Below are 13,137 nucleotides of genomic sequence, written 5' to 3'. Positions count from 1 at the left end.
AGCAACAGAGAAATAAATGAAGCGTTGGGGGGGCCCGACAAGTTGCATGCATTCATAAGCATATCATGAGCATCGCATGTTCATGTAGATAAGATCACATCTGGCATCGTTTTCATCTGCATAAGCTGTAGGCTCCTACACTGGACTCCATCCCCAACAGGAGATAAGAAGACGAGCCAGCACTACGGTCTCCGGCAAACCAAACAGATAAGTTCTTTCTCTTATCCATACGTGTTTTGTAAGTAAGGAATTGTGCATGAGAAAACCCCGCTACCCTTTGAAACTTAGGTGCTCCCACCCTTCGACTCGAACGATCCTTCGGTCAGGGTGGTTGTAGTGACCTTCGATGGAGGACTAGCAGGGGATGGTCCCTTTGTATGGTTTGTGCCCGGTAGGTGTACTCCTTGGCAACGAACATAGGGTATTGGCAAGATAGCCTGCCGAGGGAAACTCGTTTACTTAAAAATACAGAGGCATCCCACCTCTGCATGGACATATACATGCATGAGTCCCCGACAAGGTTTATCTTTTTCATTGATATGCTGATCAGACAAGTACAGACCTTACAGGACACAAACATGGCTTCAAGAGATTACATTATTTGAACTAAAATTTGGCAAGTGCCTACAGATTTAAGGTTAAAAAAAGATAAAATGCCCGTGATGCCTTCACCTTTTCCTCTCCTTCTTCGAAACTACAGGAAAAAGTGAAGAAGGCGGAGGGAAGACCTGGCTGGGATCTGGCACCTCCCCATAATCAGGATGACGCCATTCCCAAGCTAGGAGGGAAAAAACGGAGGGCATGCGCGAATGGTGGCACTGCCGGTAGGCCAGACGGAGGCGCCGGAGTCACCGGCAAACACGACTTGATGCGTCATGGGTTGCCATCACTTTCCTATTGGGGAACGCAGTAATTTCAAGAAAAATTCATATGATCATGCAAGATCTATCTAGGTGATGCATAGCAATGAGAGGGGAGAGTGTTGTCTATGTACCTTCGTAGACCAAAAGCGGAAGCGTTATGACAACGCGGTTGATGTAGTCGTACATCTTCAAGATCCGACCGATCCTAGCACTGAAGGTACGGCACCTCTGCAATCTGTACATGTTCAGATCAGTGACGTCCCACGAACTCTAGATCCAGCTGAGGTCAAGGGAGAGTTTCTCAGCACGACGGCGTGATGACGGTGATGATGAAGTTATCGACGGAGGGCTTCTCCTAAGCACTACAATGATATAACCAAGGTGGAAACCTATGGAGGGGGCACCGCACACGGCTAAACAATCAACTTGTGTGTCTATGGGGTGCCCCCTCCCCCGTATATAAAGGAGTGGAGGAGGGGAGGGTCGGCCCTCTCTATGGCGCACCCAAGGGGGGGAGTCCTACTCCCAGTAGGAGTAGGTTTCCCATCTTCCCTAGTTGGAGTAGGAGAAGGAGGAAGAGGGAGAGGGAGAGAAGGAAAGGGGGACCGGCCCCCCTCCCAATTTGGATTGGGCTTGGGGGGGCACCTTGGCAGCCGCCTCCTCTATTCCACCCTGGCCCATTAACTCCTCGGGGGGTTCCCGTAACCTCCCGGTACTCCGGAAAAATGTCCGAACCACTCGAAACCTTTCTGGTGTCCAAACATAGCCTTCCAATATATCAATCTTTATCTCTCGACCATTCCGAGACTCCTCGTCATGTCCATGATCACATCCGGGACTCCGAACAACCTTCGGTACATCAAAACACATAAACTCATAATACTGATCGTCATCGAACTTTAAGCGTGCGGATCCTACAGGTTCGTGAACTATGTAGACATGACCGAGACTCACTTCCGGTCAATAACCAATAGCGGCACCTGGATGCTCATATTGGTTCCTACATATTCTACGAAGATCTTTATCGGTCAAACCGCATAACAACATACGTTATTCCCTTTGTCATCGGTATGTTACTTGCCCGAGATTCAATAGTCGGTATCATCATACCTAGTTCAATCTAGTTACTGGCAAGTCTCTTTACTCATTCTGTAATACTTCATCCCGCAACTAAATCATTAGTTACAATGCTTGCAAGGCTTATAGTGATGAGTATTACCGAGAGGGACCAGAGATCCCTCTCTGAAACACAGAGTTACAAATCCTAATCTCGATCTATGCCAACCCAACAAACACCTCCCGAGACACCTGTAGAGCACCTTTATAATCACCCATTTACGTTGTGACGTTTGGTAGCACACAAAGTGTTCCTCCGTTATTCGGGAGTTGCATAATCTCATAGTCTGAGGAACTAGTATAAGTCATGAAGAAAGCAGTAGCAATGAAACTGACACGATCGTAATGCTAAGCTAACGGATGGGTCATGTCCATCACATCATTCTCCTCATGATGTGATCTCGTTCATCAAATGACAACACATGTCTATGGTTAGGAAACATAACCATCTTTGATTAACGAGCTAGTCAAGTAGAGGCATACTAGGGACTATAAGTTTTGTCTATGTATTCACACATGCACTAAGTTTCTGATTAATACAATTCTAGCTTGAATAATAAACATTTGTCGTGAATTAAGGAAATAAATAATAACCTTATTATTGCCTCTAGGGCATATTTCCTTCAGTCTCCCATTCGCACTAGAGTCAATAATCTAGATTACATAGTAATGATTCTAACACCCTTGGAGCTTTGGTGGTGATCATGTTTTGCTCGTGGAAGAGGCTTAGTCAACGAGTCCGCAACATTCAAATCCCTTGCGTGTGTATCTTCCAAATCTCTATGTCCCCTTCTAACACTTGATGACTGATGGAATTGAAGCGTCTCTTGATGTGCTTGGTTCTCTTGTGAAATCTGGATTCCTTTGCCAAGGCAATTGCACCAGTATTGTCACAAAATATTTTCATTGGACTCGATGCACTAGGTATGACACCTAGATCGGATATGAACTCCTTCATCCAAACTCCTTCATTTGCTACTTCTGAAGCAGCAATGTACTCCGCTTCACACGTAGATCCCGCTACGACGCTCTGTTTGGAACTGCACCAACTGACAGCTCCTCCATTCCATAAAATACGTATCCAGTTTGCGACTTAGAGTCATCCGGATCAGTGTCAAAGCTTGCATAGACGTAACCATTTATGACGAGCTCTTTTTCACCTCCATAAATGAGAAACTTATCCTTAGTCCTTTTCAGGTATTTCAGGATGTTCTTGACCACTGTCTAGTGCTCCACTCCGGGATTACTTTGGTACCTCCCTGCTATGCTTATAGCAAGAAATACATCAGGTCTGGTACATAGCATTGCATACATGATAGAACCTATGGCTGAAGCATAGGGAATGACTTCCATTTTCTCTCTATCTTCTGTAGTGGTCGGGCATTGAGTCTGACTCAACTTCACACCTTGTAACACAGGCAAGAATCCTTTCTTTGACTTATCCATTTTGAACTTCTTCAAAACTTTATCAAGGTATGTGCTTTGTGAAAGTCCAATTAAGTGTCTTGATCTATCTCTATAGATCTTGATGCCTAATATGTAAGCAGCTTCTCCAAGGTCTTTCATAGAAAAACTCTTATTCAGGTATCCCTTTATGTTATCCTGAAATTCTATATTATTTCCAATAAACAATATGTCATCCACATATAATATCAGAAATGCTACAGAGCTCCCACTCACTTTCTTGTAAATACAGGCTTCTCCAAAAGTCTGTATAAAACCATATGCTTTGATCACACTATCAAAGCGTTTATTCCAACTCCGAGAGGCTTGCACCAGTCCATAAATGGATCGCTGGAGCTTGCACACTTTGTTAGCACCCTTTGGATCGACAAAACCTTCTGGTTGCATCATATACAACTCTTTTTTCAGAAATCCATTCAGGAATGCAGTTTTGACATCCATTTTCCAAATTTCATAATCATAAAATGCAGCAATTGCTAACATGATTCGGACAGACTTAAGCATCGCTACGGGTGAGGAAGTCTCATCGTAGTCAACTCCTTCAATTTGTCGAAAGCCTTTCGCAACAAGTTGAGCTTTGTAAACAGTAACATTACCATCTGTGTCGGTCTTCTTCTTAAAGATCCATTTATTTTCTATGGCTTGCCGATCATCGGGCAAGTCCACCAAAGTCCACACTTTCTTTTCATACATGGATCCCATCTCAGATTTCATGGCCTCAAGCCATTTCGCGGACTGGGCTCATCATTGCTTCCTCACAGTTTGTAGGTTCATCATGGTCTAGTAACATGACTTCCAGAACAGGATTACCGTACCACTCTGGTGCGGATCTTACTCTAGAAGACCTACGAAATTTGGTAGTAATTTGATGTGAAGTTTCATGATCATCATCATTAACTTCCTCACTAATTGGTGTAGGAATCACCAGAACTGATTTATGTGATGAACTACTTTCCAATAAGGGAGAAGGTACAATTACCTCATCAAGTTATACTTTCCTCCCACTCACTTCTTTCGAGAGAAACTCCTTCTCTAGAAAGGATCCATTCTTAGCAACAAAGATTTTGCCTTCGGATCTGTGATAGAAGGTGTACCCAACAGTTTCCTTTGGGTATCCTATGAAAACACACTTCTCCGATTTGGGTTCGAGCTTATCAGGTTGAAGCTTTTTCACATAAGCATCGCAGCCCCAAACTTTAAGAAACGACAACTTTGGTTTCTTGCCAAACCATAGTTCATAAGGCGTCGTCTCAACGGATTTTGATGGTGCCCTATTTAAAGTGAATGCATCCGTCTCTAAAGCATAACCCCAAAACGATAGCGGTAAATCAGTAAGAGACATCATAGATCACACCATATCCAATAGAGTACGGTTACGACGTTCAGACACACCATTTCACTGTGGTGTTCCAGGTGGCGTTATTGTGAAACTATCCCATGTTGTTGCAAATGAAGACCAAACTCGTAACTCAAATATTCTCCTCCACGATATATCATAGAAACTTTATTTTCTTGTTACGATGATTTTCCGCTTCACTCTGAAATTCTTTGAACTTTTCAAATGTTTCAGACTTATGCTTCATTAAGTAGATATAACCATATCTGCTCAAATCATCTGTGAAGGTAAGAAAATAACGGTACCCACCACGAGCTTCAATACTCATTGGACCACATACATCGGAATGTATTATTTCCAACAAGTCAGTAGCTCGTTCCATTGTTCTGGAGAACGGAGTTTCAGTCATCTTGCCCATGAGGCATGGTTCGCAAGCACCAAGTGATTCATAATCAAGTGATTCCAAAAGTCCATCAGCATGGAGTTTCTTCATGCGCTTTACACCAATATGACCCAAAAGGCAGTGCCACAAATAAGTTGCACTATCATTATTAACTTTGCATCTTTTGGCTTCAATATTATGAATATGTGTATCATCACTATCGAGATTCAACAAAAAATAGACCACTCAGCAAGGGTGCATGACCATAATAGATATTACTCATATAAATAGAACAACCATTATTCTCTGATTTTAATGAATAACTATCTCGCATTAAACAAGATCCAGATATAATGTTCATGCTCAACGCTGGCACCAAATAGCAATTATTCAGGTCTAAAACTAATCCTGATGGTAGATGTAGAGGTAGCGTGTCGATGACGATCACATCGACCTTGAAACCATTTCCCACGCGCATCATCACCTCGTCCTTAGCCAATCTTCGCTTAATCCGTAGCCCCTGTTTCAAGTTGCAAATATGAGCAACAGAACCAATATTAAATACCCAGGCGCTACTGCGAGCATTAGTTAAGTACACATCAATAACATGTATATCAAATATACCTTTCACTTTGCCATCCTTCTTATCTGCCAAATACATGGGGCAGTTCTGCTTCCAGTGACTAGTCCCTTTGTAGTAGAAGCACTTAGTTTCAGGCTTAGGTCCAGACTTGGGTTTCTTCTCTTGAGCAGCAACCTCTTTGCCGTTCTTCTTGAAGTTCCCCTTCTTCCCTTTGCCCTTTTTCTTGAAACTAGTGGTCTTATTGACCATCAACACTTGATGCTCCTTTTTGATTTCTACTCCGCAGCCTTTAGCATCGCGAAGAGCTCGGGAATTGTCTTGTTCATCCCTTGCATATTATAGTTCATCATGAGGCCTTTATAGCTTGGTGGCAGTGATTGAAGAACTCTGTCAATGACACTATCAATTGGAAGATCAACTCCCAGCTGAGTCTAGTGGTTATGGTACCCAGACATTCTAATTATGTGTTCACTGACAAAACTATTCTCCTTCATTTTGCCACTGTAGAACTTGCTAAAGACTTCATATCTCTCAACTCGGGCATTTGCTTGAAATATTAACTTCAACTCTTGGACCATCTCATATGCTCCATGACATTCAAAACATCTTTGAAGTCCCGATTCTAAGCCGTAGAGCATGGCACACTGAACTATCGAGTAGTCATCAACACGCGTCTGCCAAGCATTCACAATGTCTGTAGTTGCGGGTGCGGGTGGTACACCTAATGGTGCCTCCAGGACGTAATTCTTCTGTGCAGCAATGAGGATAATCCTCAAGTTACGGACCCAGTCCGTGTAGTTGCTGCCATCATCTTTCAACTTAGCTTTCTCTAGGAACGCATTAAAATTCAAAGGAACGGTAGCACGGGCCATTGATCTACAACAACATAGACATGCAAAATACTATCAGGTACTAAGTTCATGATAAATTAAAGTTCAATTAATCATATTACTTAAGAACTCCCACTTAGATGGACATCCCTTTAATCATCTAAGTGATCACGTGATCCAAATCAACTAAACCATGTACGATCATCATGTGAGATGGAGTAGTTTTCAATGGTGAACATCACTATGTTGATCATATCTACTATATGATTCACGCTCGACCTTTCAGTCTTAGTGTTCTGAGGCCATATCTGCATATGCCAGGATCGTCAAGTTTAACCCGAGTATTCTGCGTGTCCAAAACTGGCTTGCACCTGTTGTATGTGAACAAAGAGCTTATCACACCCGATCATCATGTGGTGTCTCGGCACGACGAACTGTAGCAACACTGCATACTAAGGGAGAACACTTGTACCTTGAAATTTAGTAAGGGATCATCTTATAATGCTATCGCCATACTAAGCAAAATAAGATGCATAAAAGATAAACATCACATGCAATCAAAATATGTGACATGATATGGCCATCATCATCTTGTGCTCATGATCTCCATCACCGAAGCATCGTCATGATTTCCATTATCATCGGCGCGACACCTTGATCTCCATCGTAGCATCATTGTCGTCTCGCCAACTATTGTACTACAACTATCGCTACCGCTTAGTGATAAAGTGAAACAATTACATGGCGATTGCATTGCATATAATAAAGCAACAGCCATATGGCTCCTGCCAGTTGTCAATAAGTTTGTTACAAAAAATGATCTTCTCATACAACAATTTATATCACATCATGCCTTGACCATATCACATCACAGCAAGCCCTGCAAAAACAAGTTAGACATCCTCTACTTTGTTGTTGCAAGTTTTACGTGGCTGCTACGGGCTTAGCAAGAACCGTTCTTACCTACGCATCAAAACAACAACAATTTTTCGTCAAGTGTGTTGTTTTAACCTTCAACAAGGACCGGGCGTAGCCACACTTGATTCGACTAAAGTTGGAGCAACAGACACTCACTAGCCACCTGTGTGCGAAGCACGTCGGTAGAATTAGTCTCACGTAAGCGTATGCGTAATGTCGGTCTAAGCCGCTTCATCCAACAATACTGCCGAATCAAAGTATGACATGCTGGTAAGCAATATGACTATTATAGCCCACAACTCTTAGTGTTCTACTCATGCATATAACATCTACGCGTAGACCTGGCTCGGGTGCCACTGTAGGGGAATGCAGTAATTTCAAAAATAATTCCTACGATCATGCAAGATCTATCTAGGTAATGCATAACAACAAGAGGGGAGACTGTTGTCTACGTACCCTCGTAGACCGAAAGCGAAAGCGTTATGACAACGCGATTGATGTAGTCGTACGTCTTCACGACCTGACTGATCCTAGCACCAAAGGTATGACACCTCGGCGATCTGCACACGTTCAGCTCGGTGACGTCCCACGAACTCTAGATCTAGCTTAGGTGGAGGGAGAGTTTCGTCAGCACGACAGCGTGATGACGGTGATGATGAAGTTATCGATGAAGGGCTTCTCCTAAGCACTACAATGATATGACATAGGTGGAAATCTGGGGAGGGGGCACTGCACACGGCTAAACAATCAACTTGTGTATCTATGGGGTGCCCCCCTCCCCCGTATATAAAGGAGTGGAGGAGGGGAGGGCCGACCCTCTCTATGGCCCGCCCAAGGGGGGGGGTCCTACTCCCAGTAGGAGTAGGTTTCCCCCCTTCCCTAGTTGGAGTAGGAGAAGAAGGAAGAGGGAGAGGGAAGGAAGGAAAGGGGGGCCGGCCCCCCTCCCATTTCGGATTGGGCTTGGGGGGCCACCTTGGCCGCCGCCTCCTCTCTTCCACCATGGCCCATTAAGGCCCATTAACTCCTCGGGGGGGTTTCGGTAACCTCCCGGTACTCCGGAAAAATGCCCGAACCACTTGGAACCTTTCTGGTGTCCAAACATAGCCTTCCAATATATCAATCTTTATGTCTCGACCATTTAGAGACTCCTCGTCATATCCGCGATCACATCTGGGACTCCAAACAACCTTCGGTACATAAAAACACATAAACTCATAATACCGATCATCATCGAACGTTAAGCGTGCAGACCCTACGGGTTTGAGAACTATGTAGACATGACCAAGACTCACTTTCGGTCAATAACCAATAGCAGAACCTGGATGCTCATATTGGTTCCTACATATTCTACAAAGATCTTTATCGGTCAAACCGCATAACAACATATGTTGTTCCCTTTGTCATCGGTATGTTACTTGCCCGAGATTCGATCGTTGGTATCATCATACCTAGTTCAACCTCATTACCAGCAAGTCTCTTTACTCGTTCCGTAATACTTCACCCTGCAACTAACTCATTAGTTACAATGCCTGCGAGGCTTATAGTGATGAGTATTACCGAGAGGGCCCAGAGATACCTCTCCGAAACACGGAGTGACCCTGATCTTGATCTATTCCAACCCAACAAACACCTTCGAAGACACCTGTAGAGCACCTTTGTAATCACACATTTACATTGTGACGTTTGGTAGCACACAAAGTGTTCCTCCGGTATTCGGTAGTTGCATAATCTCATAGTCTGAGGAACTTGTATTAGTCATGAAGAAAGCAGTAGCAATGAAACTGACACAATCATAATGCTAAGCTAACGAATGGGTCATGTCCATCACATCATTCTCCTAATGATGTGATCCCGTTCACCAAATGACAACACATGTCTATGGTTAGGAAACATGACCATATTTGATTAAGCAGCTAGTCAAGTAGAGGCATACTAGGGACTATAAGTTGTGTCTATGTATTCACACATGCACTAAGTTTCCGGTTAATACAAATCTAGCATGAATAATAAACATTTATCATGAATTAAGGAAATAAATATTATACCCTCTGTTCCTTTATGTAAGGTGTATTATTTTCGGCACGATGACCAAGATGTATAATTATAGAGGTGTTAGGACAAAATTACCCTTGGAAATTTGTTAGTTACTGGCAAGTAAATCAATGAGTCAAGGAAAGTAAGAGATACATGCAATCGAGAGAGAGATAGTTTCCTTCTTTTGATACAAGAAGAGATATAGGAAATTAGGAGAGAGATACTTTCCACTTTCTGGAGGGATAAAAAGGGAATTATGAGGATTTAGAAGAAATGCACCTTACATTGTGGAATTTTATCAAAAAATAAATACACCTTATATAAAGGAATGGAGGGAGTAACTTTATTATTGCCTCTAGGGCATATTTCCTTCACTTCCACACTACCGTCGCCTGAAGCTCCCGGCACGCCCGCTGATGCAAACGCCATGCACTCTAGATAACCCCATAGAGAGCACGGTCATCCCCGAGGGCCCAGCGATATGAAGCCACTGCCTATTGAGGGAACATGCATGGAGCCTAGGGGCTCTACCATGCGTCAGACATGCGATTCTCTAGGAGGTAGGGTCCGCCCTCACCAATGGTGAACCACCTTTGCGACTCCCTCTGACACCACGGGAAGAGGGGGGATAGGCCACGATCCACTACCACACCCTCTACCCATTATGGGCATCAGTGTGATGTCGTTTGCGTCACCACTCACTAAAATTGAAGCCACGGGCGACCCGGTGATGAGCACACTAGAGTCGCCACCTCCAGTGCTACCGCCGCGCTCGAGCGCCCCCCTGAGGTCCATGCGAAGGTGAGAAAGGGATCTCGCCCCGGTGAAGGCGTGACCATTCCTTTCTCTCACTCCCTAGGCATCATCTCGAGCACTTGGCATCATCAGCTCTAAGCTAGGGACTGGGGCCCGGCCCCGGGCTCTCCCTTTCAGCATAATCAAGAGAAGGCAGAGGATGGAGGAAGAGAGGAATATGGATGAATGCCTCCGCTCCTCCACCACTCCTCCTTTTATAGGTGAGTTGGGGCTGGGGGGCCGATTCCCCGGTGGGTAACCGCTGTCCTCCTTCTCCAATCCAAAAAGACCGGGCCCCTACCTTGACGCTCTCCCACACCATGCGCCTCCATTACCTATCCCCACTCAAAGCATGCAGCATACGTGGCTAAGGATAAGGGTGTGGTGGGAAGAGTGAATTGGTAGTTACCCGCCCATGCGTTAAAATCATTCACAGGCCATTACAAGAATGGCCCCACCACAATTGGCGTTGCATGGCGCGTGAGGGAAACGGAAACTGACCCAAGCTCGGGTTAAGGAAGAAGCAAAGAAGATCTCAAAGGGCGGAACCACCCTTACGCTCCTGCCTATGCACTGGTTAGGGCCTACCCCGACGACGCCCAGCGACGCGTTCATGCTAGGCCCCGGGGCTCCTGTCGGTGCAACAAACCCTGGGTCCGTTGCCCAGACTATGCACAGGCCCAAGGATAAGATTACAGCGCCAAGATCAGACCAAGTAAGAGGGATTAATTCTTTGAAGGATCCAAGTGCAGATCAAGAAAACCAAGATGAGCCAGAGAAAGAACCTCCCTTGTCGGGCAGGCGAGCCTGGCAAGGTTGGGTTTGCCCCGGAAGCAAGATTCTAGATCACCTGGCAGGCCTGCCGGAGCTTGCAGAGGCAAGCCACTCCACCGCTCCACCTCACAAGCGACGCAAGTCATAGATCAGTGTGGTGTCAAGCCCCAAGGTGACTAAGTGGCTGCTTTTCGCCACATGGCAGCCACTTCCTACATCAAACACCTCCATACGACACCCGTCCTAAGACGTGTCAACCAAGTAGGCGCGAAGCTGGCAAAACTTGCCGGGCACGCTATGATGTGACACTCGATGGCGCATTTAATGCGCCCAGTCAGCCTACAAAGTTAGGTATGATAGCATTGTTTGCTATCTAATCAGTACATAAAGACTGATTTGCCACTGTCGTGACCCCTTAATCTATAAAAGGAGGCCAATGGAAACTGTAGAAAGGGTTCGGTTCGGAAGTTCTGATTCTAGAGGCTCGGAGATCCAGCGGTTCGAACCTCACACATTTATACGCGCATAGCCACTTTCGCCCGGAGGCAACCCTGTCGGGCAAGTGCGTTGCATCCACCAACATTTTTCACCATCAATCCACCAAAGCAAAAGTAGGGTTTTACGCCTCACAGCGGCCCAAACCTGGGTAAAAATTGCCTGTGTGATCTCTACTGCGCTGTGTTATGCTTCTCTGGTCTTTGTGCAATGTGCCCATCCCCACGCCAGAACAAAATGGGCTCATGACACATAGGTGGTTGTGGTTTCCCACGATAGCCGCCGAGTTGTTCATGGCCGCCACCGCCCAGACCTGCTTGTCCCCAGCCCTTCTCAGCACCTCGATGTTCCTCTCGCTTTGCCGGAGTGCGTGCTATGGTCGTGGATCAGTTCGCCGCTTCGCATTTTCTTAAGCCTCTGCATCACCTGCAGCTAGGAGATGCCACGGCCCGTGGCTGCCTCCTCACCTGGGATTTTTTCCTGCAACATCACCTATGTTGCAAAAATGTTTCTGCGACAAGACCTCGGTTGCAAAAAATTATGCAACAAGTCCTCTGTTGCAAAAATAAAATCTTGTTGCAAAAAATTCTGTAACCAGACCTCTGTTGGAAAAAAAACTGCAACAAGACCTTTGTTGCAGTAATGGAGATATGAGTCGGCCTCACGATTTGCCAAATCTAACGGCTCGCAACCAGGACGATCTTTTAAAAAGATCAGCCGGCAGACGCGTAGCACGCCGTTTTTTTGTTTGGTTTTCTTTTTTGTTCTTCATTTTTGTTTTTTGTTTTTCTTATGTTTGTTTTCGTTTTCACTCTACATTTTTGTATTTGTCAAAAACATATTTTTAATGTGATCAACATTTTTTGTATACATGTTCAATATTTTCCGAGCGCTTATTCAACATTTTTCAAATAATTGTTCAACATTTTAATGCTTATTCAATATATTTTAAATATTTGTTCAACATTTTTCAAATACACGTTCAACATTTTTTAATAATTTTTTAGAATTCTTGAAATAATTGTTCAACATTTTTATTACCTATTAAACATTTTCAAATACTTGTTCAACATTTTTTCAATACTCGTCCAACAATTTTAATACTTATTCAACATTTGTCAAATACTTGTTCATCATTTTAATACTTATTCAAGATGTTCAAATACTTGTTCAACATTTCAATACTTATTCAAAAAAATTTAAATACTTGTTCAACATTTTTCAAATACTCGTTCAACATTTTTTTAACACTTACTAGTACATATGCCCATACGTTGCAACGGGCAAAACAAATTGTAATGCCACTGCCTAATACTTCTTATATCCAACTCTAAAAATTCAAAAAGATGGTTACCCGCATCTCTACTAACATTGTGAATGTAGTATTAATTTTCACCATGTGTACTAGAGTTTCACTAAAATGAAAAATACAAATAGCTAGATTCAGCAATGGAGGGAAAACTTGTGAAACTTGTGTTACTTTTGCTTGCTTTTAGCAACTCAATGTTACTTGTTTGAGGGGTAGATGATTTAGAAAATTATAGCTC

This window comes from Triticum dicoccoides, chromosome 7B (genome assembly GCF_002162155.2).
Source record: "Triticum dicoccoides isolate Atlit2015 ecotype Zavitan chromosome 7B, WEW_v2.0, whole genome shotgun sequence".
Classification (NCBI taxonomy): domain Eukaryota; kingdom Viridiplantae; phylum Streptophyta; class Magnoliopsida; order Poales; family Poaceae; genus Triticum; species Triticum dicoccoides.
The sequence above is the reverse complement of the archived record's forward strand: the minus strand, read 5'-3'. Positions refer to the sequence as shown.